This window comes from Mus caroli, chromosome 13 (genome assembly GCF_900094665.2).
Source record: "Mus caroli chromosome 13, CAROLI_EIJ_v1.1, whole genome shotgun sequence".
In the NCBI taxonomy this organism is placed as follows: domain Eukaryota; kingdom Metazoa; phylum Chordata; class Mammalia; order Rodentia; family Muridae; genus Mus; species Mus caroli.
The window spans coordinates 41011141-41029055 of NC_034582.1; the positions used below are offsets into that span (position 1 = coordinate 41011141).

The 17915-nt window shown below is 43.3% G+C and overlaps 1 protein-coding gene across 12 annotated transcripts in view; it reads right to left on the reverse strand.

The window, feature by feature from the left end:
• Positions 1-17915, reverse strand: part of Atxn1 (ataxin 1) — a 409435-nt gene that overhangs the window by 213134 nt on the left and 178386 nt on the right. For 3 of the 12 annotated variants that reach the window (XM_029468381.1, XM_029468380.1, XM_029468378.1), the window contains one exon: positions 16038-16119. The exons of the other annotated variants lie outside the window; for them this stretch is intronic. The gene's annotated coding sequence lies outside the window, so the exon portion shown is untranslated. The remainder of the gene's footprint in view (positions 1-16037; positions 16120-17915) is intronic. 12 annotated transcript variants of the gene reach the window in all.

The following is a 17915-nucleotide window of genomic DNA, read 5'->3' on the forward strand; positions in this document are numbered from 1 at the left end:
TATTAGAGATGACACAGGTGCAGAGAAGGCAGAGTCCAGACAGTCAGGCACAGAGGCAATGGCCCCATGGAGGGAGATGCTCTCTCCTCTGAGACCAGTGAACAGGGAGAGGACAAATGGACCTCTAACACTGCGGAAGCAATGGACACAGCACCAGAGGAGAAGAGAGGTGAAGCATTTCTTACAGAGTTTCCAGGAACTGCAAAAACACAAGAGGAACGAGGTCCCGCTGCAGGCAGTGTGGACGAGAGTAAGACTGGAAGACACCTGCTCTGGACTTGACCCATGGCAAGTGTGACTGACACCTGCTGGAGAACAGATTAGAATGCTGAGCAGCTGCAGAGCTGTTGACAGAAAGGATGGTGTGCCTCTGAATTACCAGCAAGAAACAGAGACATTTCACTCCCATGACATCTGCACCAGCAAGGAGACATACGCCCAAGGGGCCAGGAAGAATAACTAAGGGGCCATCTGAATGACTAAGAGGCCATCAGGGTATGACAACTCCAGGAGAGTGTCCCACAGGTTACACAAAAGAAAGAGGGAAAGCCCACTTTACATTTTATGAATTATTATAAGATAGGAATTCAATGGTCCCAAATACAAATCTATGACAACCATATAGCCATTCTTATTTTGGCCAGCACTGTTTGTATGCATGTATTGAAATGACAAGCACCCAGTAACTACGGTTATTACAGTTCATTGTTTCTTTTTCTTTGATTCTGAGACAATGTCATATGCGGTCCATGCTGGCCTTAAACCTGATAAATAAATGAGGATGGCCTTTAACCTGCCTCTACCTCCCAAGATCTGGGAATACAGCTTGTACCACCATGCCTGGTTTATATGGTGCCAGGGCCTGAACCAGGACTTTGTTTGCTATGTAGATGCCCTACCAACTGAGTTACAGCCCATCTTCCAAGCTTTACATGTTAATCAGACATTTTTTTGAAAATGTCCTGGGGAGGGGGGAGTTTAGTAGTTAAGATCACTCGCTGCTCTTGCAGAGGACCTGGGTTTGATTCCCAGTGCCCACGTCCACAGTTTACAACTGCCTATACTTTCAGTTTCAGGTCTGATGTCCTCGTATGACCTCCATGGGTACTACATGCACATGGTTACACACAGAGACAAGCAGGTGCACACACCCAGACACATCAACAGAACACAAAATGTTTCAGGGTATGGAAACACTAACCACCTTCTTGTGATCCTTTAGACACTGTATATACTGAATATACATCAAATGCTTACATTACATCCAGACATCTGTAAAAATAAAAGAACGTGCATTGAGACAAGAGAAAGTAATGACTCGCAAAAGGAATTGCAGGTTTTATGACTGTAAGATTTTGAAAGTCCAAAGGGGTGTTGACGCACAGGTCCTGTGCATGGTGGGGTCTGTTTGTGCCATGAAGGAGAGCAAAATGGCTGCTCCTGATGGGACAACTGAGGGGCTAGAGGTCAGAGGGAAGAATCGGGATAAGCCCCAATCCAACTAGGCAATCGCCCTTATTCAAACAGAGGGGAATGTTTCCTTCTCGTTTCATCAGAAAGGAGAAGCACAAACTGCTGCTCCCAGCCTGAGGGCAGCATACAGATGCTCTGAATCACATTCTTTACTTTCCATCAAATTCGGGTCATTTTCATAGATAGAAGAGGATTCACAGAGAGATGAACAGGTGCAAGGCCTGCGGTCATGTGACTCCTGTGGTCATGTGAGAGGCAGCGGAGTGCTCCGGACTTGCTGAGCAACAGGAACCTGGGTCCCAGTCCCAGTTACTCCATCTTTCTTTCTTGTAAAGTGATACCAGGCTTTCCACAGCCTCTCTAAGCCTCAGCCTCCTCCGAGGAGTGTGGGCTGGCTGAGAAATCTTACCATAGCTGCTCCGTGCCTAGCAGAGCATCTGGTGCTTAGTAAAAGTTAGAGGATGTTATTACTCCTCTAGAGCCACTGAAAATTATGGGGGGGTTGGGGAGGGTGGTAGATGGGAAAGGCAAGAAACAGCAGCTGCGAAGCAAATAAATGTGTAAAATTGAGGGGGGGGCATTTGCTATCTTAATTTATAACTGCTTAAAAGTAGGCTACACAGAGAAACGAAAACATGTCTAGATTAGCAATTAGTCCAAGGGGACTGGAGAGATGTGAAGAGCAGTTGCTGCTCACACAGAGGACGGATGACATGAGCTCTATTCCCAGTTCCCACCATAATCAGCTATAACACCAATTTCAGGAGATGCAATGCACTCTTCTGGCCCCTGGGGGAAGTGGGCACACATGTGATGTACATACATACATACATACATACATGCACACATATACATGCATGCTAGCAAATACTAGTATTCATGTAATAAATAAATCTAAAAGTAAATTAAAGGAACTGATCCCTAAATACTTCTCCAGAAAAGCTAAGAAGTAGAGGCAACCTAAATGCCCATCACCTGGTATTCCACTGCAACCAAGAAGGTGCTTGCTGCAGGGCGGATTCACCTTGAAAACATCATGCTATGGAGAAAGAAGGTAGTCACAGGAGTGCACAGAGCACAGATTCTATTTGTGTGAAATGACTACAATAAGCAAATGTATATATAGCAAAAGCAGATTCATGGTTGCCAAGAGCTGAACAGGGTAGACCGGGAGAAAACGAGAAGGGACAGCTAATGGGTACAGGATTTCCTTTAAGGGTGATGGAAGGTCTGAAAAATTTACATCGAGACTTGCACTGCATTGTAAGTTTTACTTATTTAAATATTTTAAATGATCCTGGCTGCTCCTACCTCTTCCCACTCCCATCTACTGAAGGAAGAACACTCCTTCCCTGGGAGAGGAGGTATACAATATGGGATTCCAACACTCACGAATATCAAAAGCCATGTCTCATCTTCCATTGGGGGTATTCTCACGTGGATTCGGATTTTGTCTTCTCCTCTCTTTGGCTTCTGTCAGCCTTGCTCCTTCACCCTTTTTTCCTCACACAAGTCTGGCAGTTAGCTCAATCTTTGTTGGACGACGGTAAGCAAGTACCCTAAAGTGGATGAGTCTTTCCTACCCGGTTTAAAGCTGGGACCTTGAGGGGCCTTTCTGATACATTGGTTTTTCACTTGGCCATACAACGAGGACAGGGCTCCCGGAGGAAAAACGTAACCTAACAGGTAATGTCATTGTTTACGGAACAAATTACAAGGGGAAGACTATAAACCATGCCTTATGCTCCACCAGGGGTTTGATTTATCTGAGAAATATACCAATAGCTGCATACAAAGCACCTCTAACATTCTATTACCAGTTGAGTTCCAGGAAAACAAACTTCTTCATTAAAACTGTCTTAATGGGAATGCTACAAGTTCAATTTATTAGCAAAAATAATTATAACCCCAAACATAAGCATTGCCAGATTCATAATGCCTACATGAACCAGTAGCTCTTGACCACAAGGAATAGAAAGGACAATAAAAGACCTGCCTTTGTTCCTGGAAGCCCTCAGAAAGTAAATATGAAAGCATCCCTCTAAGAATTTCTAGGTAAAGCATTTTAGCAGGCAGGACTCATAAAGGTTCTCTGACCGTTAAAGTCTCTTCATAAAGTGCTCAGCACTGGAGACCCCCAAACAGATGATAAAGCATCATGTTTTACAGCAGTCTATGCTGGTGGTCAGCAGAGTGTCAGCAATAAAGCAGAAACTTCAGCGGAGGCGAAGCACATTTGGAGGCCGTAAAGGAACCCACTGGGCCCAATTTCCATCAAGAGGTGTCAGCTCCATTTGATGGGTGTCATCTGCAAGTGACCCAGAGCACTAGCACACAGACAGCCATAGGATCCTAAAAGTGTTTGTGGGGGATGCTTTTAAAAGAGAAATGCAAGTCTCCAAGTCCTAGGAAATTCAGGTTTCCACATATCTTTAGGTGTTAAAATAGAGATAGTAATGATAAAATTACTACTACTACTACTACTACTACTAAATAATAATAATAATAATAATAATAATAATAATAATAATAATAAAGGCCTTGGGCTAGAGGGCTGGCTCAATGGTTAAGAGTACTTGCTACACTTGAAGAGGATCTGGGTTTGATTTCCAGCATCCATGCGGTGGCTCACAACTGTCAGAAACTCCAGCCTCAGGGTATTTGACTCCCTCTATGGTGTCTGTGGTCATTAGGGATACATGCAGTACATAGACATGTAGGTAAACCATCCATACACATAAAGGAAATTTTAAAAATTTTAAATGGGGCTGGAGAGATGGCTCAGCGGTTAAGAGCACTGACTGCTTTTCCAGAGGTTCTGAACTTGAGTCCCAGCAACCACGTTGTAATGGGATGCTCACAACCAACTGTAATGAGATCTGATGCCCTCTTCTGGTGTGTCTGAAGACAGCTACAGTGCACTCATATGCATAAAATAAACAACTCTAAGAAAGAAAGAAAGAAAGAAAGAGAGAGAGAGAGAGAAAGAGAGAAAGAAAGAAAGAAAGAAAGAAAGAAAGAAAGAAAGAAAGAAAGAAAGAAAGAAAGAAAGAAAGAAAGAAAGGAAATAAGGGCCTGGAAACTTGTAAACTTGGGATTATTATAAAATATTAATCTATGCAGCTTAATGATTTATACATTATTCTTCATATTTCATAGTTTTTTTTAATTCAAATATAAAATGCAATGCTCTTTTTGGTTTGTGTTTAAAAAGACTCAGAAGACAACTCATGGGATTTAAGTGATGGTTTTTTTTTTCATTTAAATTATGTGTGTATGGTAAATAAGCATGTACATACAGGTATGTGTACAGATATGCCTATATATGCATGAACATCCAGAGAGGATATGGGTATCCAGCTCTATCATCTCTTGCCCTTGAGACATGTTCACTAACTTGCAGCTAGACTGCTAGCAAGCAACCTTCAGCAATTCTCCCAACTGATGGCACTGGGATTATAATAACTGTGACATCATCCTGCTTTTTACTAGGTGCCTGGGATTTGAACTCAGGTCCTTAAGCTTGTACAAAAAGCATTCCTACCCACTGAGCCATCTCCCCATCCCCTATAATTCCCCCCTGAATTAATGGATGCTGTTGGTGTTTTACAATTTCAGGTCACGCCAATACACCGAGGCTACTTTTATAGCAGCTCTCAAAACGCAGTCAGTGTAGTTAAGAGAATATGTAAGCTGTCTTGTATATGCTTTAGCATCCAGTGCTCAGGATAACGTATAAGAGTATTTCATCATAATGCCCCACTTTAAACACTGGTGCTCTTCTTCGGCTCATAAACTCGCTTTCAGTTCATGCTCATGCATATGTAGGCTTCTTTGATTTTATGCCACACCTTCGCAATTCAATTTCTGCAAAACCCTTTACAGAGGTATTTGCCAATTAGTGAACATTAAACACAAAGGTGACTTGCAGTCTACGAAGGCAGTGCCAGGAGGATGATCGCGGACTGGAGATAGAAGAGAGCTGTTTGACACTGAAATTATCCTCACCGTTCTGACAGTGGCAATGAGCCATCAAAAGATACAACAAAACGCGTCAAATTAGATGCTTCTTGCACAGGCTTGCAGCATTGTTTTAAATACAGAAAGGGAAGGCCATTAACTATGACTTGTATTCACTCGATTCTTAACTACAGCGGCTTTATAGTCTGACTCTGCCAGCACAAGTCAGAATAACAGGCCGAGAAAATGTTTCTTGTCGTTGCAGGGGTGCAGAAAGGGTGGGATCGGGGCAAACAAAGTACTCTCTGTTACACGGAAGCACCATCTCTGACAGCCTTGCTCTCTGACGAGCTTACAGCATCCCTGCTTTTTCTTTCCACCTTTCCCAGAACTGTGTCAGCACCATTTGTGATCATCCTCTGTCAGTTGCTCGGCTAACAATGGGAAATGTTGATTGGTAAGTGGAGAGGAAGTTTCCTAAGGGGGAACATCTCCAGAACTGAGGTTCGATGCTATTTTACTTTATAGCCTGATGCAGGCAAGAGTATGTCTCTGCACAGATGCCACATGCACACAGATCAGGGTAAACAAAGTGTGTGACCTGGACGTTGATACCTGCAGACTGAAATGTGTCCAAACAGAGGGAAGAGATCCATGAGTTATGTCTCCGAGTCACCAAACTATAAGATTCTCACAACTTTTATGTTAATTAGTTATTTTGCTTTGATTGTTTAGACCATTCCCTTCTGTATGCAGAACACATAAACTCATACACACACACACACACACACACACACACACACACACACACACACACACACAAAGAATTATAAACTTTAAAGTTCTTTAACCATTTATAATACCAGGAATATGCCCTTTCCCCGCCTCTTCCTATTTTTCAATAGCTTGCCATTTTTCTACAGTTTCTCCTTTGCCTGTGTATAAAAGATGCTCTTAGCTGTGGGCCCTACTAAAGATAAATTGCAAGATAAAATGAAATCACTATTCCGATTCATGAGAGCATTTGAAGGCCCTCCAAAAGGGAATGTTTCTCCAAACAGAAAGAGACTATTACAATTTAAAGGCAAGGCTATCATCAAAACCGAGGGCAGAGGAAAGCACACATAAGTCAGGCTGACAAGCTCATATTGATGAAGCACAGATAAATGCTATCTCTGAATAACACGCCCGGGACAGGCCAGCCTCGATTTATGAATGAGTTGTGTATGGAAAGTTCATTGGTAGAGCAGTGACTTGGAGCTCCAAGTTCATTATGCAGGGAAATGACGCTGTAACTGGTGCCTACTTCTATAGGAAGGTGATCAAGAGACAGTGAATGCATATACAGGTGTAGCCCTGGACCAAGAACTCTCAAGCTCAGTGTTCCTGTGATGCGACCCCTGTGCTGATTAGGAACTTCAAGCAAGAAACTCTGCTGGACAGCCACCGGCCTCACTCTGCTTCTTACAGGATCTAAATGGTTTCCCTCCCAGACATAGAAAAGCATGTGTGACAATAATCTCATATAGGGAACCTTCCACCCCTCTCCTCCAGGTCCACATCCTGTGTTCAGTTGCCTAGGAAACAAAGGCTAGTCAAAACTTCATATCAGTAAAGACTTACTGCAGTTTTGATGGCAGATACAAAGAGTAGACTGGAGGTGAGCCCAATCCTAAAGAATGGGATGCAAATGCTAACACATCACAGATGCTGAGGACTGGGATAACAGGAGGAATTCCATCGGAATATACTAAACATAAATAGGAAAAGGATCCAGCTCTTAACGGGAAGAGGAGAAAGCAGAAGAAGAAAAGGAAGAGGATGAGGAAGAGGAAGGGAGAAAACAAGGAACAGGAGAAGGAAGAAAGAAAGAGGAAGAGAAGAAGGGGAAAAGGAACAAAGAGGTTCCTGACCAATAGGAGAGGTAGATTACAGGAAGGACTTGCGACCAAGGCCAGGGTGGTTGTAGTGGAACATGTGAAAGCAGTGACATTTGGAAAAGCTCTTCTGTATGCAGAGCTGCCATGACTGCTTGCACACACACACACACACACACACACACACACACACACACACACACACCTCCTAATAGATAATACCGAGAAGGAGAAGTTCAGATACAGGTGCCTTGAAAGATGGAGAATCCTGGCAACAGAAGCAGAGTGGGCTCCGGATGTACCTGGAATAGAGCTGTGATGTTCTGAAACCTGGCCAGTGGGTATGAAGGGTGTTGGGTGAGGAAGTTATCTGTCCTTGATAGATACTGATGAGGCATCCTAACTTCCCCGGTCTCTTTGATATACAACTGACATTTCCCAGCTTCCTGTGGCTAGCTACATCCATGTGTTTAATTTCTGCCAATTTCATTAACAAACCTCCCTCTCTCTTCCTCCAGCTGCAAAAGGTGCTTAAGTTCTCCCAACACCTAAGGAATGGCTGAGCAGAGCCACGAGAGGAAAGATCCCGGGTCTGGAAATTGCTACCTCATAAATGTATCTCACTGTGGCCGGACACCTCCCCGACCCTAGTTAACTGTATCATGACCAAAACCAGAAACCTTTCTTGTCATCACAAGCTAGGCTGTCAACTCCTCCTGTCCCAGGCCTCCCCCACCACAACAGCAGGAAAGCGTCCTCTGTGCTCTGCTACTCTGAATGATGATAAGCCCTATGCTGCCGAGATTGTATAATTCTGCTTTGTTCTTGTTATGGCCTGTGTGCCATATATTTATGAATGTGTCCACGTGTGTGTGTACCTGTGTGTGTGTGTGTGTGTGTGTGTGTGTGTGTGTGTGTGCATTTGCATTCTTACAAATGCTATCAGTAACTGCCACGTTTTCCTCAAAGGCCCCTCACTTTAGTTTCTGAGACAGGGTCTCCCACTGGAGAGAGAACCTGGAGCTCACGGATTCAACTAGAGGAACTGACCAGTGAGGCCATGGATCCTCCTATCCCAGCATCCCCTGACCTAGAATTCACGAGCATGCTGCCATACCAGCTGGATGCTTTGGACTGAAACTCGGGTCCACATGATTGCGTTGCAAGCCTTTTGCTAAGCCACAGCTCCGTAGGTCTCATTATCCTTGTGTCTTGAGACAAGCTCCTGTAGCCCCAGCTTAGTCTAAAAACTAAGGTAGCTAAGGTGGTCTCGATCTCCTGATCCCCCAACCCCATAGGCTAGAATCGCGGGTGTGAGACACCACACAGTTATTTTGCATATGCATTCTACTCATGACTAGAGAGCCCTCCGGATCTTTAAACTACCTGCGAACCTGGGAAGCCACTGATAAAATCATTAACCTCCCTGCAGCATCCTGCGAACCTGGGAAACCACTGATGAAATCATTAGCCTCCCTGTAGCATCCTAAGCTAGTAGAGTTCTTAGTATCTCAGAGATCTGAAGGAAAATAAAGGATTTTTGTCATTGCTCCTGGCTATTTTTCTCCCAGTTATTTCCCCTTTCCTGAAAAGGTACTTTCTTATTATTTTCAGATTCTATAAGCAGATTCAATATTCAGAAATATTTGGTCTCTAGAAGAAGGCAGGTCATATTATGTGTGTGTGTGTGTGTGTATGTGTGTACATATACATATACATATACATATACATATACATATACATATACATATACATATACATATACATATACATATACATATACATGAGGTGTGTGTATGTGTGTATGTATGTGGCATATGCATGTGTATATATGTGTGTTTGTGCGTGGTGTGTATATGTGTGTGTTTATATATGTAATGTGTATGTGTGTATAGGGTATGTGTGTATATGTGTGTGGAATGTATGTGTGAGTATGGTATGTGGTACTGTGTGTATGCATGTGGTGTATATGTGTGTGTGCATCTGTTTGTGTGGTATGTGGCATCTGTGTGTATATATGTGTATATGTGTATATGAGTTTGTGTGTGTGCATGTAAATATAAAGATGTGACATCCCATGAATCTGAGAGAAACTAGCTTGTTTGTTTCATTCATTTATATTACTGACTAACTTAGTTAGAGCCAGGGTCTGTCCTCACTGGCCTGAAACTCTCCAGAGTCTAGGCTGGACTCAAACTTGCAGCAATTTTAGTGATTGCAGACACACACTGCCACACCTGGGCCCATTTACTTTCAAGAGAAAAAAAAAAAGAGAGACCCCAGGAAGAAAGACAAGAGCCAAGAAGGGAACATGGCAACTGACCCAGCCTTGGTCTGTAACTACCCTGTTTGGATCAGTGCTGAATTATCAGGGGGAACAGTAAAAATTCTGAATTAAAATGCAATTTTTAAGTGGATTTAGTGTAATTCTAAGGCAGCTTCTGGCACTTTCTTGCTCTTCCCAGTGCAGTTTTCTGGTGTTCTATGCCCTTATTTCATTATTAATCTTGGGGAAAGCAAGTGGATAAGTGCACTTTGAGGAAATAACCTCTGTTTGGTGGCCAGGTGCCACCATAGTTTTGTTAGAGGATGGGTCCAGAGAGGTTACACAGTGAGGCTTCTTTGACTTCTAACTAGTAAGTCCACAGCAGTAACTCTAAACCACTTCCCCGAACCTTCAGAACCTGTCTTGTATATGCTTCATCCTCTCCTCCCAGAATAAGCCCCAAAGTAAACGAGACGTCCAATGTGGTGAGTGCACTATATTGACGAGGCACTCTGAGACAAGAGGGACACTGACAGCCTTCGGGGAACTGTGGAGAGACCACTTAGACAAAGCCTTTTCTATAGAAATTTTACAGGGAGCCACTGACTGCCATTTACGGCTTGAAAATATGTTCCCTGTGAAAAAATGCTGGACTCAATACGTTAGTTTAAAAGCACATAAAGGAGCCTTTATTCTGCCGGTTTCCATGTAGCTGCTTCCACAGGAAGCCTGCAGGCCACTTCACTGGCTTGTTTTGCAATTGTCAATGTCCGCTCCACAAAAGATGTGAATCTTTTTTTAACCCTGCTCACAAAACATCAGTTCACACTGTATGGCACAATGCTGGCTTGGCCATGTTTTAAATACAACCCCAGACAATTTGCAGCTCGTGGAGACTTATCATTAAAAGGGTGGGGGTTTTCTGGTTATTTTTCTTTTTTTTTTTCTTTTATGTTGGCATTTGCATGTTGTAAATGTTGTACTTAGTGATCAAATTCTGGACAGCGTTAGAACTTCTCTAGCTGTATCTACAGTCACGACACCCTGAGGGAACCTGATTCCAGAGGCTGAGTGAAGCCAAGCCATGCAGGGGAGAGACCTCACAATTGAATGTTTGAAAAAAAAAACTTATTTTTGTTTTTTAAATCATGTGTACACATGTGTGATTGTATGCATGTGTGGGATAGGTGCATGTAAGTGCAGGTACCCAGGGAGGCCAAAAGAGGGCGCTAGATCCCTTGAAGGTGAAGTGTGTGCGCTGTCTGATGTAAGTGCCAGGAACCAACCCCCAGTCTTCTGCAGAAGCAGTGCGTGCTCTCGACAGCTGAGCTATCTCTCCAGTTCCCCACCCCAGTTTGGTATGTTTAAGATTATAAAGCAATTTCCATTTAGAGCTAACTATAGAGGAGGCTAATGTTCTCTCAGTTGTCTGCTGTCAACATAATGTTTATTTAGCATAATTGAAATCAAGGAAGGCAAAAGAATTGAATTGTCAAGGCGCAATAAGATGTTGGGAACAGAGTGGAAAGTCTCACTCACCTTTTGAAACTCTCAAAATGTAGACCCAGTCACTGCAACCTTAAATCAAGGTCAACACACCCTGGGTGCCACCCCTGACTTGATGCCACCCATAGCACTGAGCCATTTGTCCTTCAAAATAACTCTAATTATGTTTAATAACATCTGCTGGAGCTGCTTCTAGCTTGTCATAGAGATAACTATAATATTGTCATCCTTGCACTAGCACTGAAACTTATATTATGACTGTCAAAAGCAAGAGGTCAAAGCTACAGGGAAACTTCCTTAACAACTGAGAAAAAGGGACAGGTCCAAGTGATCAGAAAGAGACACGGTTAACCCCACCCTGAACACCATTAATTAGGAATTTACCTGTAGGGAAAGATTATCTGAAACAAGCTCGAGAGTCACCACAGTGCCTGGAGAGTGGGAGCTTCAAACTTAAGCACATACATGCTCATACATTTTTTTTTATCTGTTCTATTTCGAAAGCTAGAGTCACAGCATTCCAACATGCACATTTGGTATGTCTGGGACCTTGGGGCTGAGATCAGTGTGTTAGGGGAGTATAAGTGAGCTTTTTCCCAAGTAGAACAGTGATTGCACAGTTTCTGGGTCTGCTTTATGCTTGTGTGAGAGATCAAGAGTAGATTTGACATCTCTCTCCGGGGAAAGAAGTGTCAACTTGAAAGATAGTCTAATACTGTTCATGGCTGCTATTAGAAGCAGAGAATAGAAACCTCCTCCCTTGCCTTTTATCTGTGGAGCAGGGATCCTATAGGTCCACTTTACTGTCCTTCCAACTTAAGCCATGAGCTTTCTGATCCATCTTTTATTAGACACAGATATTGAACATTATATATATATAATATTAAAGAGTATATATATACAAAGAATATATATATAAATATATATGTGTATATATATATAAATATATATGTGTGTATATATATATATATATGTGTGTGTGTGTGTATATATATACACATACTCTTTGTAAATGTCCATCAGCAACCTGCATTACTCATCAATATTGGCACTCACCTATCTGCTGAACATATTAGCCTAATCATGAACACAATTTTCAAGACCCAGGAATTATCTTTGATCTTTCTTCATCCTTCAAAACCACCAGTCATAAAGTTCTACGTGTCCACTTCTTTCAAATGCTTTGTGGTATGTTGCCTCTTCTTCCTTTCTTAGTCCATGCTCCAAATGAACAGGCTGCCAGGAGCTCTTCTAAACTCCTAACTCCTAAATTCCAACTCTTCCCCAACTCCTCCCAGTAGGGCAGTAACAATCCATACACCGCAGTATGACATGTTAGTAACCTAAGATGTTCCGAAGATTAGGTGGGTTAAGTGACTCTCAACAGTGTATACCTGACTATGGGTTTATTGGGTTTACCCTACTGTAAAGCAAAGACCTAGGTCAGTACCATTCTCTTGTACCACTTCCGTAAGTAGGGATCCGTAACACTCCTCCACCTGTCCATTGTTTCTGACCTCTTATACCAGGCAATTAAAAATTCTTAGACTTACTCGCTTTTATGTTACGTGTGAGTATTTTGTCCACATAGATGCATATATACCACATACATGCTTGTTGCCCTCAAAGGTCAGAAGAAGGCATCAGATTCCCTGAGACTGAGTTTTGGCTCATTGTGAACTACCATGTGGGTCCTGGGATTTGAACCCAGGACTTCCATAAGAACAAGTTCTCTTAACTGCTGAGCCAGCTCTCCAGCCTCCTCCTGTCTTCACAAAGCTGTGGACCTTTTTTTTTCCACTGACCTTCAGCAAAACACAATCACTCCCAATCTCTAATAAGTCTAGCAGACTATTCCCTCCCCCCTCCTCCCCTAGCCCTTTGTCCTCCCTGCCTCAGGAGTGAGAGTGTTCTCTGCCCACAAACTCTACCTCCCTTCAAGGTGAGCATACGGTTTTGCTACTTACAGGAAACTGGCCCAGGACTTCCGTTTCCTCCTTTCTCTCGATCTTCCCATCAGCTGCATCTGAGGGGTTCCTGCCCTCACCAGTTCCCTATCTATAGTTACAGCCTATCATTATTTCTTAGACAATTGTTTTCAGCAACCCTTTAACTCCATTCCTCAAAACCGAGAATGGACATTTACAACAAGATGCAGAGTTAGCAAGAGTCACTTTTGGCCTTCCTCTTGGACTCCCTGTATGTTAACATCAACATCATAAGAAAGGGATCAGAACTGGAGAGATACCCTCAGTCAGTACTACACTAGATACACTGTGGGCATGGCTAGGACTTCATCAGCTCTTCTCCAGGACATTTTTTCCTCTCATTAAAGACCTATCCAGGGATTCCCTAAACAGCACTACATCGTCATGACCCTTGTCTTCCATGTATTGGGAGTATTTTTGATTCTTCCTTTAAAAATAGTCTGTATATGTGTGTTTTGCCAGCATGTATGTATATATTTGCATTACATGTGTAGAATGCCACTAAGACCAAGGAGAGGGCGCTGGATCCCCCAGAGCTGGAATTATGGTTATGAGCTAGCACACAGATGCTAGGAATCAAAACCAGAGGCCTTTGGAAGAGCAGCCAAGGTTCTTAACCTCTGAGTCATCTCTCCAGTCCATCTTCATTATTTTTTAAAAACTCTGATACTTTGGGACATGAGTTATCAGTTATGTTTTTTTAAAAATGTCCTTTCATTTGGCTCTGTCTATGCCTATCCCAAACACACACACAATAGGGTCACATATATCCCAAGTTGGTCTTGAACTCGCTATGTAGCTAAGGATGACTTTGAACTGCTGAACCTCCTGCTCCTAGCTCCTAGTTATTGAGATTATAGGTAGGTGCTACCATGTCCAGTTTATACAGTGACGAGAATGGAACTCAACCCAGGGCTTCCCTTATGCTAGGTAAGTGTTTTATAGATGAAGGCAGATCCTCCCCACTGTCTGGCATTTTCTTTTGATCCCACATTACTAGAGAGGATACTGTGGCAGGTCTTTCTCTATGCTTCATGTCAAGCATTCAGTGTGCATGCGTGCGTGCGTGCATGCATGCTTGCTTGCTTGCTTGTGTGTTTCCCTGGCGTTATATCTTACCCCATAGGACTCAGTAAAGGCCTTGCCTGTCAGGATACTCCACAAGGAAGCGATCCATTCCTCTGTGTGCTGACTGCATTCAAGATGACTTGAAACTCAGTGTGCTTCTCCCCCATCCAATCCACACGTACTCAACTCATCACCCCCTCACTGGAACTTTGCTCTGTGCTACAGTCTCACATATATTTCATGACAGGTTGCTCTGAGCCTCAGCTAGGTTACTGGTGCCTTTAGAGCAGAAATGACCACATGTTATATGTCTTTCTACACTGTCCCTCTATGTCCACCATAATGATGGACTTGTCACCCATGTATTTCTTTAACAAGTCAAGTTTGTATCTTTGTCCTAGGTGTTAAGAGTCACAACCACAGATGGAGTAATTTCTTTGTTTATGTGTTTTAGAGCCTTGTTAGTAGACTGTCATATGACTGCACACAATTGTGATGGTCCAAATGAGGGCATGGTCAACTCTACCTTGCGCAAAGGGCTGGAATATGGATAAGACTTTCTTGAGACCAGAGAGTGTTCTGTTCTCTTTACTCTATTTCTCTATAAAGCAAGTGAGTGTGTAACACACTCAGAAACAAACTAATCAGATATTTTGGAGATGGACGCTATGTAAGTACATACCACTTGTCTTAGGGTTTCTATTCCTGCACAAACATCATGACCAAGAAGCAAGTTGGGGAGAAAAGGGTTTATTTGGCTTACACTTCCATACTGCTGTTCATCACCAAAGGAAGTCAGGACTGGAATTCAAGCAGGTCAGAAAGCAGGAGCTGATGCAGAGGCCATGGACGGATGTTCTTTACTGGCTTGCTTGCTTTGGCTTGCTCAGCCTGCTCTCTTATAGAACCCTAAACTACCAGTCCAGAGATGGCACCACCCACAAGGGGCCTTTCCCCCTTGATCACTAATTGAGAAAATGCCTTACAGTTGGATCTCATGGAGGCACTTCCCCTATTGAAGCTCCTTTCTCTTTGATAACTCCAGCTGTGTCAAGTTGACACATAACTAGCCAGTACACCACTCCTGCATTTTAGAAAACCACGTATTGAAATAGCATGCCACAGGCACACTTCAGAAGCATTTCATGTGAGAACACAGATTCTTTACATAGTACTAATAAAACTGGAAGCAGCTAAGGTCAAAAAACCCCCGAGTAGCCATTTGTCTTAATCCATTTTTTTTCAAATCCAATTTCCTAGTTTTTATTCCCTCCTAGGGAATGATGGAGATCAGGTAAGAAATACCATCCATCAGAGATGGACTCTCCTCTCCGGGTGTCTTCTCTTAATTCAATTTCCCGTGCTGTTTCTACTGTAATTTCCAAACACAGCTGTTCTCTTCTGAGTGTGATAGCTCTGCCCTACACACATCCCTGGGAATAATAAACAAACAACAGGGCACAGTCTCTGCCACCAATCACACTCTGCAACATTCTCTACCCACAACACTCTGAGTTGCAGGCAAGCAGGCATACATGAGAAACTCGCAGCCTCCCTGGACAGGATCCACACCCGGACATTGGAACATGTCTGTGTTTAACTCCAAATGCTCTTCCCAAGAATGAGCAAGCAAGGTCTTGCTGCTGCACAGTGTTACATCATCCTTGCAATCACAGGCAATGCCCAAAGTGTTCTGCTGTCATTGTTCCTATCACACACCTCCTAATTAGTGTCAGGGTGTCCTTTCCATGTTAACGAGGCCACAACACACCTGTGGGCACTCACTCACAGACAGACATATTCATGAGCGCATCCCCAGATACTCTCCTGAGCACACAGCTCCATCTTCACGTTAGCGCACCCCCCCGCCCCCGTTTATAAATAGTGTGCTCCACCTACCCTTGCGTGCAAATATGCCCAAGCAGCAGACAATCCAGTTGACTTCCTCTCCTTGGGTTCTTCAGGAGATTAAGATGAAAAGCTTGGGAAGATGAAACACAAGCAGACACTGGATAGAGTCTGAGATTGGGGGAGAAACTAGACAGGCTGAGGCATGAAGGGACCCTAAGGGCCACACATTTGGGGAGGTTGCTTTCCTTCCTGCCCTCTTGCAGGGCTCAGAGTCTCACTGGGGACATTCATGTTCTTTGCTCCTCTGTCGGTGCCTTCCCAAGTTCGGGTGACTGAATGAAGGAAGACTTCTCTTTAGTCTGTTCATGGTGGTGTGCTCGCAGGTGGTCTTTACTATCAAGTAATGTCTCCTTAAGCTCAGTAGAGGGTGGGCAATGAACTCTGCAGCTTGCCAGAGTGATTCAGAAAAAACACCTATAGACATACAACTTCTGGGCCAGGAAAATAAGGGGCAGAAAGAGAAGTAATGGGTGCATATTTTATAATTTTTACAGGATGGGTCTTTCTTCCGTGTGGATGACTCTATACATGACTCCGGTCTGTGAATACCCAAGCCCTTACTGCATACCATAAAAATCAAGGCAGGTTTCTAGAACTATCATAAACACAGGCCTCTTCAATTCACAAAATATATCTGAATACATTATGTTGCTTAATCATCTCAACCCCCCGAGATAGATATGGTAATTACATCTATTTTAAGATTAACAGAAGGAAAAAAAAAACCAAACAAACAATCAAAACCTCTCAGGTTTTAATTGACTACCCTAATGTCACAGGGCTAACAAATCACAGAACTGAAAGTATTACAATTATTATGGTTATTTTGGCAGTGTTGGATTAAGTCTGAGGGCCCAAGGCAAGGATCCTCCCACTGAGCTATAGCCTCAGTCCTTAGATCTAAAATTTGAAGCTAGAATTTCTGATGCCAAATGTCATTTATTCCCCACTGCATGCATCCCCTCCCGTTTTTCTTGAATTCAGTTTTTTTCCCTATTTTATTATAGAACCATATTCATAATCCTATGGGAACCTTGCTCATTACCTAAAGATGTGCTGCTGAATGGAATAAACTCTCCGATCCCCGTACTCCTTTCCAATGCTCCCTTCTCTGGTTAACTAACACATGGGGGATGCGTTAGCATTTACCAGCGCTGGATGCTGGAATCCCCACCCCCTTTGAGAAAATGTAGGTCCTGCCTCTGAGAGTCTGTTCATTTCTCCCTCCTTCTCTTTCCTTAACCCCATCCCCTCGGTGGTCAACACTCAGTACGTTCCCCTTTAATCCACAATGTCTATGTTGCTGTTGCTGCTGTGGTACTTATTACAGCCAGCACATGCATTGTGGAAACTCTAACAGGCTCCCTTTTCACACAACCAAAGGGACTTGGCTGCAGTTGTCCACTGCAGCACTGAGGAGCTGGGGACTGGACACAGGGTCTCTTATACCTCTTATATCTTAATAACACCGAGCAGCACCCTCAGCCATTGTTATTATCAAGATCCGTGGATTCAGATAAGGGTCTTTGTCCCTGCAGAGGCGGCCCCAACATGCTACTTTCAGCTTAGTCATCTACAAATACATACCTATGACATTCTCCTGCACTGGGGTGAAGTCAGAGAAGGGGCTTTAAAATAACAGACTTAGAACTGGAGGGGTCTCACAGGTATGGGAACCCGAGTTCAGATCCCCCAAGACATGTAACACCTGGCGTGATGCACATCTGCAATGCCAGGGCTTCTGAGGTGACATGGGAGACAGAAGCAGGAGAATCCATAGAAGCTCACAGACCCAAATATAGCTGTCTCTTGTGAGACGATGCTGGGCCTAGCAAACACAGGAGTGGATGTTCACAGTCAGCTATT